The sequence below is a fragment of the Populus nigra genome, chromosome 11 (genome assembly GCF_951802175.1).
Source record: "Populus nigra chromosome 11, ddPopNigr1.1, whole genome shotgun sequence".
Lineage (NCBI taxonomy): Eukaryota > Viridiplantae > Streptophyta > Magnoliopsida > Malpighiales > Salicaceae > Populus > Populus nigra.
The window spans coordinates 15709128-15730201 of NC_084862.1; the positions used below are offsets into that span (position 1 = coordinate 15709128).

Below are 21074 nucleotides of genomic sequence, written 5' to 3' on the forward strand. Positions count from 1 at the left end.
GTCTTAATGCTCCACAAGTCACCCACTTATTGTCCAAGGCAAATGTCTTCTAGCTCATTGATCTTTAGCATGAGGGCAATATCCATAAAAGTAAATCTTGCATTTGTGTCCATACTCATCATAGCCACTTCATTGGCTATACACCTGTCCACTCATATCCAGCCATCACATTGGCTTTGGGGCGTTCTGAACTTGGGCTCTTTTCATGGCCCTCACACCTTCTCTAAAGTGTCTTTGCCTGTTGTCACAAGGCGGTTTGAACTGGGGCTCATATCGTGGCCCTCACACTTTCTCTAAGGTGTCTTCACCGTTCATAGGTGGTCGCATTTTCCTTTAGCTAAGATGCTTCAAAGTGGCTCCAAAAAAATTCTCTACCACCATGTGGACTTGGGAGAGATTACTGCCACTGATCACATAGAAAGAGAAAGTTGTGGTATACTCCTCGCAATCCTCCACCTCAATTTCTATGTTTGGAGCTTCTACGTCTTTCATCATTGCTCTTAAGAGCTCCAACTACACCAACTCTCTTTGGTGTCTTCGCCTTTCATCATAGGCGGTCGCCTTTTATCACAGGCGTTTGCATCCCCTCAATTAGATGCCTCTGCAACAACTCATCTTTTTATTTTGCACTTTCTACACTCTGTACTACTTCTTTGTAGGTGTAGGGGATTCCATCATCAATCACCGGAAGTGCATAAGCTACCATATTACAATACCGAGCAGGTTTCTTGATAACTCTTTTTGGTTTACTCGTTGCAATGGATTCTTGTTGTGTGGTTGCTGGAGTTGTTGCATCCTCTTCATCTGAACTTTCATCTGAATCTCCTTCAGTAGGGATTGTCTGAACACTCTTTATAGGAATGACTGAAGTCTCCAACTCTACCTGTTGTGCATCACCAGACTGTTTTTCCTTCTCCTGTGATTTCTCTTGTTGTAACATGCCAGACTCATCAAAAGTGACATGTTTCACTCTTACACTCGGTGTTTCTCTCAAATCTGCTCACAACTCTCAAAGTTGCACTTACTCACTACACTCTCTCCTCTCCCCTCTTTGCTCTCCAAAATTATGCACAACAACCCATCTTGCATGCATTTTATTTCTGATTCTTTTCTGATTAGTTTAAAATTTCATCGCCTCATGATAGAATATAATACACACTCCTTTCCTATCATATAGTGCTCCCACTTCTTAAGAGTCTCAAAAACTTGGAACGCTTTCATCTATCAAATTATTTGATATTTAGGACTTGTTCTACGTTTGTATTTGTAAAGGGACCAAGGGCAAACCAGTTTTGATCGCTGCACAAGGAAATCGCTGCATGTCCTTTATTTGAAGAAATCACATTTTGTTCTGCCAAATCTTTCGTTGCTTTAGAATCTACTAAGAGCCAATGGGTTGAGATTTGTTTTGCCTGTATGCAAATTTTTATTGGCTTTTGTCTCCCTAAGGTTTTCATTTTAGAAAAATCTTGATATATTGCATAATTTGAGCAAAATGTGATAAAGATATGAACTCCAAAAAAAATCACTGTTGAAATCTTGATATATAGCATTTTAGAAATAACTGTTGAAATCTTTTTTTTATCAGTGATATGAATAAAAGAACCCAATGTTGGTTTAGATTAATTGTTTGTTTAGTTTAATTACAAGGTAAAGCATATAAATTCTATATCATATGTCTTTCATCGATGATCTCATGAATTTTGCTGATGGATCTCGTTAGAGTTTGAAAAGCAAATAATTGTTCAAGCTTCTAACTTGTTAAGAAAGAGGGAGAGATACTTGGAGGAAGACAATTCTTTTTATTCATCAATCTCATTACATATGGGGAGAAAAAGATTGCAGAGTAATTAAAATCTAATTCATGATTAGTCTAAAGAGAACTTGAAGTCATTTTAACTACTCATGAACTCATTCATCTTTCTAGGCAAGTTCATCCATCTCTCCAAAGGATTAATGTTCAGCAGATCTGTATTGGTTTCCCAGCCTATTTCATCTATCAGTTATCTGGTTTATACAAGGCGTAATCCAGCAAAATGCGAGCACTTTTGTGCTGGTATGGAATAAATATGGCTTCTCAATTATAGAAAATCTCTTAGTTCCAGTTGGGTAGATATCTTGGTGTGCCTCTCATTAGTGGAAAGCTAAATGATGTTGATTGCATGCTGCTCCTGGAAAATAATCATTAGTAGACTTCAACGTTCGGCAACTAAGCTTGAGTATATTACTGTTCATTTCTTACGGGTTTGATACTAAATTCATTGGGAAATGCAGAGCTAATTTCAACCCAAAAATTTGCTTATCATTTTTAGTGAATAATGAACAAGATGATGGTTAACACAGTGATCATTGAAATAATGAAGAAGGTTACAATCAAAACACACCCAGTGATACAGGATGAACAAAAAAGGACAGAATATACGAGTCCATCCCAGCTTGAAACAATCAAGTTGAACAGTAGGTGCTTCAAAGCCTAGACAACACTAATGGAAGGAAGTCTATGTTGGGTTTATTGCCATTAATGTGAAGCAACCATTAATGGACGGTACCGTCCATTAACAAATACAACAGCCCATCACACATATCAAAGTTTGCAGCCACCATTGTTGAAGATGAGCTGGAGCTGGTGACACCATCCCTGCCTATAAATAGGCACCAAGATAGCAGAACAAAGTGAGTAGAAAAGAGTGAGAAGAGAGATAGAGAGAAGGGCTGCAATGGCAGCAGCCTTGCTGTCATTGCAGCAGCAATGAGAGGTGGGAGTTGAGTTGAGTGAAGTGATCCTCCTCCTCCATGTATTTATATTGTATACTTTCTCTATCACTAATAATATGGAACTCTCTCGTGGATGTAGGCGATTTGCCGAACCATATTAAATATTGTGTACCAGTGTGCTTAGCCTCTAATGGACAACTATCAGAATACCACTGGTTGAAATTCCCAATAGTCTGACGCAGGAGATTCTAGAGGAGCTGAGCTATCATAAGAGAAAAATATGGCAGAGGAAGAGAACAAAGCAGCGAAGATGGTAGTTGAATTAATTCTCTTCTTCTTTTATTTGTATAACAAAACAAGGCGTAAGCACACTACATAAATATGTGCAGGATGTAAATATATATAAATAAGAAACAGAGTAACTATTAACTTTCCATAGTTGTATTTGTTTTTATAGTTACAGTTGTTTTTATAATAGTAGTGGAACCCTTACCTTATGAACCCTATTCCCCCTGCAAACATGCTCCCAACCAAAAAGCCTTCGCTCACCCCTGCAAACCAAACCCTAGCAACGTTATTCAAACCTCACCTGAATAATCTAGCCTCTCAAACACCTGCAAACACAACCTTCAAGCTCACAGATCCTCCCCCTCCCCCTCCTAAACACCTACAACAACCTTCCATTCTCCTTGTTACACTAAGCCTACCAAGACCTGTGCACCACACAAGAAACATCCAGAACAACAAACCTCCTTCTAACACAACCTTCCCGACCTTTGCCCCTTCTAAGTTCTTTTTCAAACATTTCCCATCATGGTTAGATTATCATGACCTCAAAAAGACACTTTCAAAGATTGGTCCTGTTACCAATCTTTTTGTCTCCAGGAAAAAAACATCACGAGAGAGACGGTTTGGTTTTGTTTCCTTCCTCTCCACTTTAAAAGAATCAGACATTTGTGACAGCTTGAACCTTATCTGGTTTGATTCATACAAAATTCGTGCAAACCCAGTCAGATTTCAAAAACCTCCAGAAAAAAAAATATCAGACCTTGTTTTAAAACCACAACCAAAAACCATGCCCAAACTCACCTTCAGGGACACCTGGACCTTTGCTGAAGCTCTCTTTGTCACAAAGCATCCAAAGAAGACGGTGGTGTATGAGTCTATCCCCGATGACAAGGAATGGCTTCTGAGAAGTTTAGTGGGATTCATAGCCACAGACGTGGACTATGCTCACCTTGAGCATATGGTTCTAAAAAATGTCAAGCAGACAGTTGGCTTTCGTTTTCTGGGAGCAAGCCAAGCAGTCATCACCTTTACAAATAGAGAATCTATGGAGAAAGAGCTGGTAAATGGATCCTCTGTTTTGGAAACATCATTCTTTCATCTGAAACCATGGGAAAAGGGAGCTAAAGCCATAGACAGATTTGTGTGGGTGTCTATACTAGGATTACCTTTGATAGGATGGAACCGCAGATGTATTGAATCCATTATTGAGAAAGCAGGGAAGATGGTTGGATATGACATTACCAGCTCGGGAGTAAAAGTGTTGCTGAGCAAAACCTCATTTGAGACTCTAAATGAAAGTGTTTTGCTGGTTTTAGATGGCGACGAATTTGAAATCTCAATCATGAAAATGAAACCGGATTTTAGTCCCATGCTGTCTACAATCAAACATTCAATGGATGCAACAGGCATTCAAACATTAGATGAAGAGTCATGCAGCGAATTTGCAGCTTCAGATGAGGTTACGGCAGCGGGCACAAAGATTACTGACCCTGGTGGTGACCGTGGTGCAACGGATATTACTTTAACAGAGCAACAGAAGGCGGGTACGGATAGCGATTTCTCTCTCATCCTCTGTCAAGGGCACTCTAGACCAACAAACAATTTAGATCATACTGACACAAGTTCAAAAACCGCCTGCCTTTTTCCTGAAACAACGGAAACACGTAACCTCCTGACGAAAGATCAGCAACTACACTCTGCCACATATCAGCCGCCCTCTGCCATGGCACATGATAACAAATTAAAGGAAAACACGCAAGAGGCAGCCAACAATGATAGCAGTACAGATGTCTCAGCACATTCAGTTACAGGAGTGGGCCTTGTAAAAAAAGGCATCATAGGCCAGGTGAAAGGAACAAGGCTAATCAACAAGGCAATAAACCCATGTGTAATAGGGCTTAACACTTCTCCAGCCCAGGTTTTAAGGCCCTCCTCCAAAACAGGCAGAGCCTTGAATTTAGACCAGAACCAATTGCAGAACTCCTTCTCTGATTTCATACGTGACCTGGCAGAGCCCCAAGAAGTAGTGGAAATGGAACTAAAGGAAAGAAAAAGGAAGAAGCTTAGACGAACCAGAAGACTTGGCCCTAAATATACATACAGAAAAAGGAAGAAAGGGAAGAAAGTGAAGAAAGACAGACCTGCTTTGGCTCACAACGGCATATCAGATGTTGTACCTGACTCTTACATAAGCACATCTCTAAAAGACAACGGCTCATCCCCTGCTATTAAGTCATATACTGATAAACATGAAGATATTACCTTTAAACATGCATCCATGGATACCGAGACCAGTGATACACAGGCTCGTCTACCAACCCCCTTGAGCTCTCAGTGCAGCCAGCAGGCCTCCTCAGAAGCGGTCAACGAAAACAACAGGAATGCTGGAAGCAAAACAAGAAAACTGAAACTGTTGCAAGCTAGTGGTAGTGTAGCTAACACTACTGAGAAAGGTGTCTCTTCTGATTCCCTCAATTCAGGAATTAAGCAAGGAAATGTTCGGTTCCAAACAGCCTGTGAGAATAATCAAGCTGATGGTTTTGATAGAGAAAAGGAGACCCAAGAAATGTTACATGATGCAGCGGCTCTGGGCTTGGGCATATTCCAAGATCTTATAGGGTATGAAGAGGGAGTTCGAGGGAACATTGACAGAGAAGTAGACGAGTGGACATCAGCCAATCAGTTGTAAGTTCCTCACCCTGCTAAGTTTTGATCTGTCATGGTTTTGCTCTATCTATTAATATTTTTGCTTGGAACAGTTGTGGGTTGGGTATGTTGAACAAACGATATTCCATCCGGAATAGGTTGCTTAACAGTAATGTTGATATCTGCTTTCTATTAGAAACAAAAAAAGATAACTGCTGTGATTCCTACATTAGAAATTTGTGGAATGTTGTAACTGTTAAATGGGCTTTTCTACAGTCTGTAGGCAAATCAGGAGGGATCATAGTGATGTGGGATAGTTCTATCTTTGAGGTTAGTTCCATTGAATTTGGGGGGCAATGGATCAGCCTATGCAGCAAACATGTTACTTCTTCCTTTAACTGCATCGTAGTTGGTGTATATGCTGCATCTTTTGTGCAAGATCGTGCTAAGCTTTGGGAAGACATCACCACTCTGAAGTTTGCCTTTGAATTACCAATGGTGGTGATAGGTGATTTCAATGAAACTCTTCATGCTTCTAAGAGAAGTAGCAGCTACATTAACCATTCAGGGTCAGCTGCTCTCCGTAATTTCCTATCCGATTGTGCTCTGATTGAATTCAAACTGCAGGGCAGCCGTTTCACTTGGTTTAGGGGGGGTTCTATGAGCTGTATCGACAGGGCCTTTGCATCTCCAGAGTTCCACCTTCAGTTTCCATTCTTATCACTCTGCCGCTACCCTAGGGGGATGTCTGATCACTGTCAATTGCTTCTTCAGACACCAAAGATAGATTGGGGATGGAAGCCTTTCCGCTTCATAAATAGTTGGTTGTCACACCCTTCATTCTCAGCTTATTTTGAGATCTTCTGGTCTGATAGCTACAAGGAATTTCCAGGTGACTATAGATTGGTAAAGAAACTAGGAACTCTGGGGAAAAGACTGAGACAATGGAACTAATCCACCTTCGGTAATCAAAATTCAAAACTTGCAGACATTCAGAACTCCATCACAACCATTGAAGATTTAAGCGAGGTGCGCCTCTTGTCTGAAACTGAAAAAACAAAGCTCAAGAATCTAAATTCTGAGCTTTGGGAGGTTAGCAGGAAGGTTGAGGATATTTGGAGGCAGAAATCCCGCCAAAACTGGTGCAAAATGGGGGATAAAAACACTCGTTTCTTCCACCTTTCGGCAAGTTTGAGGAATGGTCGCAACCACATCAGCAAGATTAAGCAGAACGACAGATTTTTAGTCTCTCCAAATGACATCAAAGAGGGTGCTGTCAACTTCTTCTCAACTCTGTTTGCCAAGCCACAATGCAGAAGAATTGAAATGGGAGGCTCGGGGTTCTCTAAAATTTCAGAAGCAAGATCAGTTTGGTTAGAAAGACTGCCTTCAATGGAGGAAGTGAAGCAAGCCGTATGGGATTGTGACGGTTCAAAAGCTCCCGATCCTGACGGGTTCACCTTCTCCTTCTATAAAAAGGCATGGAATCTTATCAGCTCCGACATCTTTGTGATGGTCAAAGAATTTTTCAGAACAGGTAAATTACCAAAGGGGATCGGCTCGTCCTTCGTGACTTTGATCCCGAAGACTAAGAGGCCGAGCAGATTCTCCCAATTTTGATTCATGGGTTATATAAAATAGTGGCAAAACTCTTGTCCACTAGGCTCCGAAGCATTCTACCAGATGTGATAAGTGTAAACCAATCTGCTTTCATTGATGGGCGTCAGATTCTAGATGGGTTCATGATAGCAAACGAGGTTGTCCATGGTATTCGTAGCAAGAAGGACCACGGGTTTTTGCTAAAGGTAGATTTTCATAAAGCCTTCGACTCGATTTTGTGGGAGCATATCGATTCTACCATGGGCTATATGGGTTTTGGCTCTCATTGGAGGAAACTGATTTTTGAATGTTTGTCCACATCTAAATTGGTCATCCTGTGATTAACGGCTCTCCTAGCAGAGAATTCAGTATGGAGAGGGGTCTCAGGCAAAGGGACCCCCTCTCTCCTTTTCTTTTTGACATAGCAGTTCAAGGGCTAACAGTTTTATTCAACAGGGCATCAGATTCGGGTTACTTTAAAGGCTTGCAGACTTTTCAAGGACATCACATAACCCATTTGCAATATGCAGATGACACTCTGATTTTCCTGCCAAATGATTATTCCTCTCTACTCCATGCCAAGAGGATCCTTCGCTGGTTTGAGATCATTTCAGGACTAAAAGTTAATTTCTATAGAAGCTCACTTATAAAAATTAATTTGGATAGTGAATACACTTCAGGTCTGGCTAACGCAATTTTCTGTCACAATGACACCTTCCCAGTCAGATACCTTGGGCTGCCTCTTGGTGCTAACCCAAATAGGCTCTCCACTTGGAAACTGGTATTGTCCACAATCAGAGCAAAGTTAAGCAATTGGAAAGGGAAGTTTTTAAGCATGGCTGAGAGGATATGTCTTATTAAATCTGTCTTAAACTCTCTACCTCTATACTACATGTCGGTTTTTACTATGCCAAAGGGCATTACAAAAGCTATATCCTCCATCAACCGTTGTTTTCTCTGGAAGGGCACCTCAAATTCTCATGGTATTTGTAAGGTTGCTTGGCACAAGGTAATTAAGAGTAAGCCACTTGGAGGTCTCGGGCTGAGTTCTATTCATGGCAAAAATCTGGCTCTAATGTTTAAATAGCTTTGGAACCTTGATAAAGGAGTGGTAGGAGGTTGGCAAGAACTTATCCTACGAAAGTACCGACCACATTTTGCAAATGGCCTTCCTGTGTTTGCGGGTTCTCTATCTCCAACTTGGCGTGGCATGGTATCTGCAATTTCCTTAAATCACAGCATAGCCACTCCCCTCCAATCCAATGTTGGGTTCAAGGTGGGTGATGGGAGAAACATCAGGTTCTGGTCTGATTCCTGGCTAGGCTACGCAGCCCCTCTCCAGTTCATGTTTCCTAGGCTTTACAATCTCTCCCTGCAGCAATCTTTAAGCGTTGCAGAAGTTCATAACCCAACTGATAACTCAATCAATCTTTCTTGGAGAAGGCCCCTTCGATCCCGAGAGCTCTGCATGCGTGAAAGCTTGATAGCAGAAGTGGAACGTGGTCTAGTCTTCTCTGATGGTGAAGACAACAAGATTTGGAAATCCCACAGCTCCAACGTTTACACAGTCTCCTCCGGGTGCCATCTTTTTGATGGTTTTAATGTTTCAGCAAATCTTCACTCCCCTGCTCTGCTTTGGAAACGGTTCGCGCCTCCGAAAATAGATGTGTTCATATGGCTTCTCTTAAACGGCAGTATCTGCACAAAAGGTTTCTTAGTTGAGAGGAGAATCATCAATTATGAGGAAGCTCTTTGTCCTTTCTGCTGCAAGGAGATTGAGACTATACATCATCTCTTCCATCTTTGTCCTACATCATGGTCTCTCTGGGGTAAACTCTTTAGTTGGTTTGGGTGTGTAGGCTATCTGCCAAAAGACCCAAATCATAACCTTCAGGAATGGTCTGGCCTAGTAAAAGGAAAATTTCAGCGTCAGGCAATTACCCTTCTCTGTAAAGGATTATACTGGTCAATTTGGATAGCGCACAACCATATGATCTTTGACACCAAAACTCCAGACTGGGATGTGATTTTTTACCTCACCTTTCATCGGTTGGCCTTTTGGTTGAAGTCCTCTGTTAAAAATTTCAGCTATACAGGCTCTGAACTTTATAGGAATCCTGAATGTATCATGAACTGGACTAATTAGTCGGGGCTATAGATTCCTCGCTCTATTTATGTTTGTGTTTTTTGATTCCCCATGTAATCATCCTTAGCAGCCCCCATCTTCTTAATGGGGATGCCTTTTTATAATATTCTCGATTACTATAAAAAAAAAAACAGTTGTTTCTATAGTTACAGGATTTCCTGATTATGGATGCTGATTTGTCTTTGATTTGTTGCCATTCTAGAGTGTAGAAGCCGTTGGAGTATTTTCCCTATAATCTTGGATGTTGGCGTGACAGGAGTTGATCAAGATTTGGTCAGGAGATGCTGTGATGCTGCTGCTGCTGCTGCTTCGGTGCTGCTGCTGCTGTTGCTGCTCCTGTGATGTTGCTTCAGGGGATGCATTGATGCAGCTGCAGCTGCTGCTACTACTTCGGTGATGCTGCTGCTCCTGTGATGTTGCTGCTGTATTATTGCTAATATCATATACGTAGTTGATAGCTTTGAACTACCTTGACATGGCAGACCAGTGCAGGGATGGAAGGACACAAGAGTTTGGGTCCGATTTGAGGATATTTTTGCACACTATGAAACAATAATTTGTCAGACTTAGGATCCCTATGCATGATGAGAACAAGTGAATCACAAGCCTCAAAAACCCGAACGATAGTACTTATCAACTTAGCAGCCTCTCTTTCACCATAAGCAGTGTAAGGATGATACAGAGCATGCTTTCTTTCCTACCCTTATTCATTCATAAATTAGAGGCTTGTTGTCCTTCACCATCGTCTTGCAAAAAGATAACCAAGTAATTAAAAGCCTTAAACTTTGAAACCAATCAAACTCTCAAAATTAATTAACTTCGATTTTTTGCCAGTTCACTCAAAAATACTATCCATCAAGCATATCTGGAATATTCATACAAATCAATCAGAATTAAAGCCAATAATTCAAAACTAAAACATATATAATGCTTACCAAGCCATAAGGGATCTACCTTAATGATGTCCCACAACCATGCAAGGCCATGTAGGACATCCTTAGCATCAGGATGCATGCTCCCACTCCACTACTGACTCACGCCATTCTTTTGCTTCCTTGTGGATCAAACTTAATGTAGACAACATGGCTTGAATCAGGAAGAGAATTGGTAATAAGCAGACAGAGAGATTCAGAGAGACAGAGAGAGGCTATGTACCCCGATATCCCACAGCAATAATAAATTTGGTGCTCAATTCAAAAGCATTATATGAATTTGTCTGCCATGAGACTAGAGGAATTAGGATTACTGGAGAATCCACCTCTTCTTGTGCCATACCCAAAGCTATGCAGAGTGTGGATCCCCTTAGCTTCCCCAAATACATCATCTCTCCTTGAAATGCCTTAACAACAAACATTCTGCAGCTTTGGAATCCTTCACCGGCTGTCAAATTATCTACAAAAAGATATGCTTAAATTAAAATTAAAGGGACACAAATATTAAAGGTGTTACGATTGGAGATGATAAAATAAAATCATTACGTTAATCAAATTTGTGGGTCAAATTTAATATAAACACACAGCAATCATTACGTGGATGTGGTTGAGGCTAATAATTCATTCAAATTAAATTAAGATTGTGAGAGAAAGAGAGGAATTACCTGTAATTAATTCAATATCTATTATATTATATTGAAGGCGGAGTCATTTCATAATGATAGGTCCAAAACTCTATAAAGGGACGAAGGACATCCTTAGCGTTAGGATCCTCCCACTCCACTACTGACTCCCACCATTCTTTTGGTCTTATATACTTTAATTCCTTGGAGAGAATCGCAAATCAGTTTTGCACTACAAATTCTTTTCAGTTCTGGTAACCAACTCAATTCCACTCTCGTAACTTTGGAAGTTTGAATTTGATGTTGCTGCTGCTGCTTTCTTCATCTGATCTTGTTCCACCTATTATCTCCTTCATTTTCTTATAGTGTGTAACTGTAATCTTTTCTAGGTTCACAAGGCAAATCCAAGAAGATGGAACCAAACTCTCCATGCCATGGCAAGATCTTACTTCAATTTCTTGGAGAGAATCGCAAATCAGTTTTGCACTACAAATTCTTTTCAGTTTTGGTAACCAACTCAATTCCAATTCTCTTAACTTCGGGAGTTTGAATTCGGTGCTGGTGCTGCTGCTTTCTTCATCTGATCTTGTTCCACCTATAATCTCCTTCATCTTCTTACATCTTACAACTGTAATCTTTTCTAGGTTTACGAGGGAAATCCAAGAAGATGGAAACAAGCTCTCCATGCTGTTGCAATTCCATACTTTAATTTGTTGGAGAGAATCGCAAATCAGTTTTGCACTACAAATTCTTTTCAGTTCTGGTAACAAACTCAATTCCAGTTCTCTTAACTTTGGGAGTTTGAATTCGGTGCTGGTGCTGCTGCTTTCTTCATCTGATCTTGTTCCACCTATAATCTCCTTCATCTTCGTACATCCTCCAACTGAAATCTTTTCTAGGTTTACGAGGGAAATCCAAGAAGATGGAACCAAGCTCTCCATGCTGTTGCAATTCCATACTTTAATTTGTTGGAGAAAATCGCAAATCAGTTTTGCACTACAAATTCTTTTCAGTTCTGGTAAATCTTTCAATTCCACATATCTTAACTTTGGGAGTTTGAATTCGGTGCTAGTGTTGCTGCTTTCTTCATCTGATCTTGTTCCACCTATAATCTCCTTCATCTTCTTACATCGTACAACTGTAATCTTTTCTAGGTTTACGAGGGAAATCCAAGAAGATGGAACCAAGATCACCATGCTATCGCAATTCCTTACTTCAATTTGTTGGAGAGAATCGCAAATCAGTTTTGCACTACAAATTCTTTTCAGTTCTGGCAAATCTTTCAATTCCACATATCTTAACTTTGGGAGTTTGAATTCGGTGTTGTTGCTGCCGCTTTCTTCACCCATAAGCTGTTCTTCATTTGATCTTGTTCCACAAATTATCTCCTTCATATTATGACATCTTGCAACTGTAATCTTTTCTAGGTTGAAGAGGTTTGGCAGCATGGCAAGAGGAAACAACTTCCTCATACTACTACATCCATAGCAACTGAACACTTTAAGACCAGAAAATACACCATTATAAGATGGCAATGGTGTTGGAGAAGGGCAGAACCAAGAAGATGAAATCACGCTCTCTATGTTTTGGCAATTTGCAATGCGGATGACCTCCAGTTCAATTGAATGCTCTATCAGAGAGGAAACATCATAATTATACCACTCCTCTAACATGAAGACTTGCAGGTGAGAAAATTTAGGTAATATCCCACTAGGAAAATCCTTTTCACCACATCCATTCATCCTTAAATACCTCAGGTTGGATAGACATTGCATGCCTTGAGGTATCTCTTCAAGTGCCTTAGTACCAGAGAGATCTAGCCTCTTCAGTGCTCTGAGCTTTTCTAATGATGGTACATGCCTTAAATTCTTACATTCTTCGAGTAATAATGCAGTGAGACTCACCAGTTCAGAGACAGAATCAGGCAATTTCGTGATGCCTGTACGAGACAGATCAAGAACCTTGAGCCCATGCAAATGTCTGAAAAAAGAATCTGCAATACATTGCAACCCTTTATTATCACATAGCAATAGAGTTGAAAGATTGGGATATCTTGGTGAGTGACTAGAAGGAATTTCCTTTAAATAACGACCTTTCAGATAGACTCTCGCTAGATTCTCTTTCCACGTATCCACATCTGGTAATCCTCTAAAAAATTCCCCAACCATGACTGGAGAGTTCGTTTGGAGAATTTGGTGGGCCATGTCCCTAATCAAGTCATGCATCTTGACACATTTATGTTGATGATAATAATCAAAACAACTTCCCAGTAAACAGACTTTTTCAAGTTTATCAAGCATCGTGTGGCCCTCGTCAAATGCTGCTTGCCTGCTCCTCATTCCTTCAATTATTTCCTCGTCAATCAAATAACCTATCAGCTCCTCCCTTTTAATCCTATGATCTTCAGGATACAATGCACAGTACAAGAGACATTGTTGTAATGCTAAATCATTTAGCTGATCATAACTAAACCTCAATAACCGGAATACCTCATCTTCCATTTCCCTACATTTTGATTCTTTTAATTTCTTCAATGTATTCCTCCACTCATGTGGCTCCTCCACTCCTCTCATGCTTCCTGTCATTGTAATAATTCCCAATGGCAAACCAGCACATTCCCTTACAACTTTCACAGCAATTTGTTTCACTTCTGGAGAAAGTTCTTTGTCATGTCCAAGTCTCTCGGTAAACAAAGTCCAAGCTTCTCTCTCCGAAATAGGCTGCAATTTGATTGTGTGTTGAGTTTTCATCTGTTGACAAACCTTTTCTGATCGAGATGTAAGAATCAGCTTGCATCCCTCAACTTGGTCAGGAACTCCCAGCTTTTGTAGGTCAAAAGCCTTCCACAAATCATCTAAAATCAAAACCCATTTCTGTTTCTTTGTTAATTCTTTTGACAATTTGGAAGCTCTATACAACTCCTCATCTTCAGTAGAAAGATCTAAATCAATCCGTCTTGCCAAACTTGTCTGCAATTTATTAATGCTGGTATCTTGTGAAACAGTAATCCAGTAAACAGGAGTGTCTGCTCTTTTTAGAAGCTGATTATGTAGATGTGTCACCAATGTGGTCTTACCCACCCCACCCATACCATAGATGCCAATGCTTGAAAATTCATTGCGCATCAACAAAGATGAGATAGTCTTCTTATGTTCTTCGAATGCTTGACCCACCATTTTTCTCGTTGGCAGTGCATATCCTTTAATCTCATTTGTGTTGCATGCAACCCCTCCAGAAGAGCTAGCTCCTGTGCCGGGCTGCACTAATCTTCCACGATTGTTCTCCACGTCCTCCTCCCCCATTAAAAAAGCAGAGATTGCATTCATCTGACCCCAAGTTTCCCCTTCTAATCGTTGCACTAGATCTATTCTTTGTGTAGCTTCCCCTGTATTATCATGTGCATCAATCATGAGTCTCCTGGAATGCTGACTAGATCCATCACCAGTGTTTTCCATGCCATTTGCCGCTGAGTTCGGACAAATTCTCTCTTCCTCCGCACCTTGTTCCATGCCATGAACTCCCACTTGTATCCTTCCAGCATGCCCTGCCAAACTGTCAACTTCTGCATTGCTTTGTTCCAACACTTGAACCGGTACTGGTTCTGTCCTGACTCCAACCATGTTCTGCACATCGTTCATATTGGCATCATTGTTTACTGATGGAGAACAGAGTTGATCATCTGTTGGTCGGGATGAATCTCCTCGAGGCTCATCTGCTTGATTAATTGATTTCCTCTCATGAGAGCCACCTCTCTCCAGCTGCACAAGTTCAGCCTCTCCAATCAAATCATTTGCCCATGCAAGTTCTCCAGTGAAAAAAGGTCCTCCTTGTTGTGCCATCTCTACATATGTCACTTCATTAGTGACCTCGTTATTGCTTGAGCCTGCTGCAGTCTAGAGTTTTTTTTCTGGAGGGCCATTATTAACTGCTTCCCAAGCTACATCTCGAACTTCTTGTGGAACATTTTTACAAGTTTTAACACCACGCCCTTTCAGTCCTGCCAAATGCAATTTGATCCTCGTAACGGAAGTACCTTGGGAAAAACAATGCCCACAAAACGTACACGTCATGCTACCACCATCCATCTTTTCAACATATTCCCAAAAAGGATCATTTGGTCGACTCATTTTGATCAGTGGCTCTATAGAAAAGAAAAAAGAAAGAGATATGTCAACACGATGCCTTATAAAAAAATAGAAATTCAAAGGAACATTTAATAAAAATCAAAGGAAGTTACTCTTAATGGAGGGAGTTAACATCAGAAAGTTGTATGTTCAATTAATAGAACGAAAAAACCAATGAAGGACCAATCAAAACAAAAGTTTAAATAAGAAATAATTTTAATTTTTCAACAACAAATCAAAACGGTTTTAATGATAGACATAATGGAAATTGAACTGAATCCAAGCCTCTTTTTTTTCCTTACAAATGTTTTAGATTTTTTTTTATAAAATTAGCACATTAAATTAAAAATATTAACCAGGTTCAATATTATTTTCCCTTAAATTTATATTCAACCTTAAAAAAAAACTCGTAATTGAATCATAAACTCAATCAAGTTCAATATTTTCTCACTTTAAATTTATAACAAACCTTAAATAAAAATAAAAAACAAAGTGAACAGTGATACTTACAATAAAACATGTGAAGTGAATCCAAACCATGAACTCAACTGAATTCAATATTTATTTTCCATTAAATTTATAATAAACCTTAAAAAAATAAACAATATTATCCATAGTAAAATATAAAGGGATAAACAGTACAACTGCATAATTTTCAACAATCATATTTTAGTTTATATAGTAATAAATTATTATATATATTATTTAGTATATAAAGAAAAAATTGAAAAAATACTGTAGACTTACATAGTGTTTCCCACGTGGTTTAAATTATCGGTAATTAGTTATGTAATATATATGCTTCATATAATTTCGTAAGAGCACATAAAATCATCATATTTATCTCTTTAATATTAAGTTTTTTGTACAGAAATAATCTTAATTTTCACCATAAACCCTATGGCTTGCAAACATTTTTTTTTAATTCTTAAAGTTAAAATTAGTACAAAAAAATTTAAAGCAACAGTTCATCTCAAAATATACTAAAATTATTTTTAACTTTCAAATACTATATGCTAAGAAAGTCCTATTTATATTCAACCTCAATATTCATACAAAATCTATAGCCTAATTTAACAGTTGATATTATATGATTCTAAAACTTGATTTATTAAAAGGGTTTCAATTAGTTTTTTTTTTCTATGTGATTCATAATATAATTTTTAATAAATCTAATCAATAATCTATATATAAAAAATACAATCCGTAAATTTTATGGAAAATCAACAATTAATTCTACTAATTTATTTAATATCTAAACTATTTTATTTTAATATCTATCCAAATATATACACATGATCTCCTTGGGTGTTTTTATATCATTTTAATAATTTCTTGAAATTAATGTAAAGGAATTAGACTTCATTCTCTTTTTCCCATATTGCAAGCCTTTGATATATCTAAACATCTTACATTAAAAATTTTCTTATGAGTAAAAAATTCTATTTTTTTCCCATATTGCTATCCTACAATAACGGAGGGGAAACAAAATCTCTGTTTGATTTGTTCTTTTTTGTGTTTTCAGTACATTTTGGATTTTTGTGTACCCGTCAATGTTTGTCAATTTTCCAGTATTGTCATGACATATTGAATTGCGTGTTTAATATTTAAATATAAATTAATTAATTTATTAAATTGATAATAAATTAAATTATTTTATTTATTTTATTTTATTTTAATTAGAATTATAATTTATATATAAGTAAACATATTAAAAACTTAATTAATCTCAGATATTAAGAATTATTTGTATAAAATTAAAATATAATGATTAATAAAATATAATTTTATTATAAATAAGTTTTAGAAATTAAAGAATAGAATATAATTAATAAAGAAGATTAAGAATCTAGACCTAGAAAAATCAAGTAAGAACTTGATTATTTAAATTTCTAGAACTATTATAAAATAATATATATGATATTTTTTAGGAGATAAAATGATATTTTACCACTAATAGGATTGCCAAGTTTTTCATATAAAAATAATGTTAGATCTCATATTTGCTTTTATATTCTTACGAAGTGATAAAATATCTAAAAACATAAAAATAAAAAATAAAAAAATTAACACTAACGTAGCAATCCCTTTATCCTAAACCTTATCGGTGGATAACTGGGTTTTTTTTTAAGTATTTTTTTATATTTTAAGCTTCTTAAAAATTGTAGCACTCATAATCTCTATATTGTTAGGAATAATTCTTATATTTTCATATATCTATAAGTCACTATGTGGGTCTCTCTCTATATATATATATAGTCGTGCAGTTTTTCACTATTTGTCCCCTTCCAGTGTTACAAATAACCTCAAGCTAAAATATTTTGTTCTTTGTTATATCCTATTTAGTAAGGTTATATATATCATTCTTCTAAAAAATTCACTAAGCTATAATATGGGGTACGATGGCAACAAACTGATTTATCAATTAGTGTAATGAGGACCCATAGAAAAATAAAGTCTTACTTACGTTTTGCATGAGGACATTAAAAAACTGATTTATCAATTAGTGTAATGGAAATTGTAATTAAAATGAAGCGCCTTTCGGCTTCATATAAATTCTTAACTCTAAATTATTCCAATATATATATATATAAAAGGAAGAAAAACATATATAGTTTTACTTAAAAGAAAAGGGAACTTGAAATACAAAGTCCTTGGCGTTTATAGGAGGAGAAAAAACAAAAGGTTATGTTTATTTTTTTTCCACAGATGATGAAATACTTATTTTAATTAGGCGCTTTCCTTCACTATTTTCTCGAGATCTTTTATTCACAATTAATAGCAATTTTAATTAATTTTACTAATTAGTAGGGAATAAATTTTGATGGATCATGACTTCCTCGATCAAAATACTTTAATTAAATAACATGCAAAAATTACGACTCTTGATAATTTAATAACCAGCATACTGTTTTACTTGGATGAATCAAGCAATAAAAACAAAAAATATATATATAGTTTACCTCAATGTTTATGGCAGCAAAAAGAAATTCTTCAAGTGTCTGGTTGCTGGTTCGCTTAAGCAATTAGTAAAGAACAGATATATGAGAGAGAAAAACCGACATGGAAGAATCGAGCAATAAAAAAAATATAAATAGTTTACCTGCAAAAATAGAATTCTTGAAGTGTCTAGTTAAAGGTTAGCTTAAGCAATCAGAAAAAAAAAAAATAGGGATATGAGAAAGAAGAATGGCTTAGAAAAGAATGGTAGCAGAGAGAGTGTGGAAGAGATTGAATGTTAAAAGGAGGTTATGCAGCTGCTTCGTTGGCTTAAGCAGACAGAAAAGGGATATAATAGGCACAGAGATAAGAGTGATTCAAGAAAACAAATCAATAATGTAAACAATTGCTTGGAAGAGTTTTATAGTAATCAACAAACTGTTAAATATTTCACATGTCAGTTGCTACCCACCTCGCATCACGTGGCAACCCATTTGTTGTTAAAACTTCGAAAACCCCCAAATATTGTGGATATTATATAATTTAGATTGGCTGTGACCTGTTCGAATTTTAACGAGTGGAAATTCAGAATGGCTGTAACCTGTTCGAATGTTAACGTGTCGATACTTTGAAAACCTGTTCGAGTGGTAATTGTATAATTAAGAAAGGCTGGCGACCTCAAACTTGGAAACTACAAATCCATTACCTAAGGATTATATATATATATATAGAGTGCAGTGTAGTGGACACCACCAAAAAAAGGCAGCAGTGATCATTCGGCCCTAGCCGCCCACGAACTCTCCTGTCCCCATTCCCACTACCAAAAGTAAACATTCCTTTCCCTTTAGGCCAAACCAATACCCCTTTCCCAGATATCACCACCTATACTTCCCTTCCCCATCTTGCAAATTAAAGTAGAAAAGAAGATGCCACGTTATTTAGACTTTTGATGGCAACCAAAGCTAAATTGCTAAATTTAAAAACAGGACCATCTGAGAAGCCGGCATACAACAACAGGTCAGATCCCTTTCCCAAAAATAGACTATGTATCAAGTAGTTTAACATCTCTAAGCTTAATTTTTGCGATCAATCTCTTCAACAGTGAAGCTAGCTATCCAATAATCGAGCGCTTCAAGGGAAAGAGCATCTCCTTGTTGTACCATCACTTCATTGTTTTGTTCTTGCGCAGAAGCTGAAATTGCATTAGTGACCTCGTTATTGCTTGAGCCTGCTACAGTCTTAAGTTTTTTTTTCTGGAGGGCCATCAATTGCTGCACGGGTCTTAAGTTTTTTTTCTGGAGGACCATCAATTGCTGCACGGGCTGCATCTTGAACTTCTTCTGGAACATGGTTACAAATCTTAACACCACGGCCTGTCACTTTAGTATGAACACCATAAGGTATGGATTATAAGAACTAAGAAAGATATTGATTTATTTATAGAAACTACTGATGATCCTAACTCCAAAGTTTCTAAATAAAATTTCTACAACCTGTCCTTTACTTCAAAAGATTCAAGCAGTAGTTGCAGGTGAAAAAGAGAAACACCAACAAGACGAAGAAGATGAAGTATAATTACTTTACTGGATTCAAGATGTCCTGCAAGAGCTGCTTTGCTTAAGCAGTATTCAGAAAAAAAGAGCAGAAGCACAGGCACGAGAATAGTTTATGGTTTTAAAAAATAATTTACTTGGAACTGAGAATGGTACAATGAGATGAGATGTGGAAGAGATTGTTACAGTAATAGCACAGAGAGAAGAGCGGTTCAAGAAAAAACAATAATGGAGGTGAATCAAAATCTTTTTGTTTTTTTGTTCTTTGTGTTTTCAGTAACAGAGCTTTGAATCAAGTGGTGACAGACCAAGTTCAATAACTTTATTTAAAAGCTTAGCAAATTGATCTGGCTAGCCAAGGCCAGGTCATGGAGCACACGGATGGTGCTGAGAGGCAGAGCCGGCATTCTTTACGCGAACAAGGAAAGTTTGGCTGATGTTTTTTTGCTTCACATAGTTTTGAGATTTCTCTGTCCTCCTCTCCAACTTGCAGAAAACATTAACTCTGCTGCTAGAAGATCATTAACAATGACCATTGACTTTTATTTCGCTCATTAATGAGAGGATTTCTTATGATAGCATTCATTAATGACCATTATGAACAGTCCTTAAATACGGGCCACTTTGTCCAAAAGGCATGGTAGTACAATCCTTAATGAACAGTCCTTAAATATGGGCCACTTTGTCCAAAAGCATGGTAGTACAATCCTTAAAGAGACCTCTTTAGGGTTTTTATTTCAGTCCCAACAAGGATGGTAGGAGGTCAGATCTTCTCTTCAAGGAAGAGAGATTCGGGAATTGATTCATTAAATAATAACTTCTCAATTAATGGATCACATCCCAACTTCACAATGCCAAGACGCCAACAAGCATGAAAACAGAGAAGAAAACATGGGAGCCTCAGGACACATGATTTCTCAATAATTTGCTTGTCCCTCAGCAACTTGCAGCTGATTTCTCTATATCCTCGAGATAACAAATTATTGTGTTTAGTTTTATCATATATGATACTATATTTTTTTTATTGATTTTTTTGTTTGACGTAATATTCATGAAATATCTTAATTATACATAGAGCGAATGTAATATTAGTTTGTTAAAAAATAATAGATCTATGACTTGTATTTAATAAGAATAATTATACTCTTATATTCATGAACTTATTTTGGTTAATAATAATAATAATAATAATTTTGCATGTGTACGGCGTCACGACAAGAACATTCACCTTCAATATTTGATATCTAATGTCTATGTGACAAATGTATGGGGAGATAAGGAATTCTTGTCTTTTATTAGTGGAAAAATAGAATGGGAGTCGCCACCTAATATTTTGGTCACTAGAAACTCTAAATGGTCTTAGAGAACGAGTACGGGGACTGGTTACGTAAAGGGAAAGTATTAGCACCCCAAATACGTCCTACCTAAAGTAAGCTGCATTGTTTTATTGTCTGATAAAATTTAAAGTCTTGTTATATTTTCTAATTGTTAATCTGTCTATGATTTAA

At 37.4% G+C, this 21074-nt stretch overlaps 1 long non-coding RNA gene and 1 pseudogene across 1 annotated transcript; one reads left to right on the forward strand and one right to left on the reverse strand.

Annotated features, from left to right (window-relative positions):
* Window positions 1–14789, reverse strand: part of LOC133668140 (uncharacterized) — a 60911-nt pseudogene extending 46122 nt beyond the window's left edge.
* Window positions 14790–18748: 3959 nt separating this feature from the next.
* On the forward strand, window positions 18749–20594 carry LOC133668544 (uncharacterized). Its single transcript, XR_009833748.1, has 2 exons — window positions 18749–19030; window positions 19116–20594. It is a non-coding gene; the product is annotated as an uncharacterized LOC133668544 (long non-coding RNA).
* Window positions 20595–21074: the final 480 nt, after the last annotated feature.